Genomic DNA, 260 nt, shown 5'->3' with positions numbered 1-260 from the left:
CAGATGAAGAAAAAACTTTTTCTACCCTTTATGACAAATTATAATTTTTTTATTAGACATACGGAATCCGTGAGAAAAAAAACGGTGGCATATTCCATCACATGTTATTTTATGGATACCATGATAGAGAAAGGTCGAACATGATGGACCTATGTCTTTTTTCAGCCTATCTAACTTTGTTACGTTGCTTCCTGTGGAAAGTACGGGGAGTCATATGACAGCACGGCTCTGTAATATTTTTCCATGCACATGAGGCCTGA

This window comes from Rhinoderma darwinii, chromosome 4, assembly GCF_050947455.1.
Source record: "Rhinoderma darwinii isolate aRhiDar2 chromosome 4, aRhiDar2.hap1, whole genome shotgun sequence".
Classification (NCBI taxonomy): domain Eukaryota; kingdom Metazoa; phylum Chordata; class Amphibia; order Anura; family Rhinodermatidae; genus Rhinoderma; species Rhinoderma darwinii.
The sequence above is the reverse complement of the archived record's forward strand: the minus strand, read 5'-3'. Positions refer to the sequence as shown.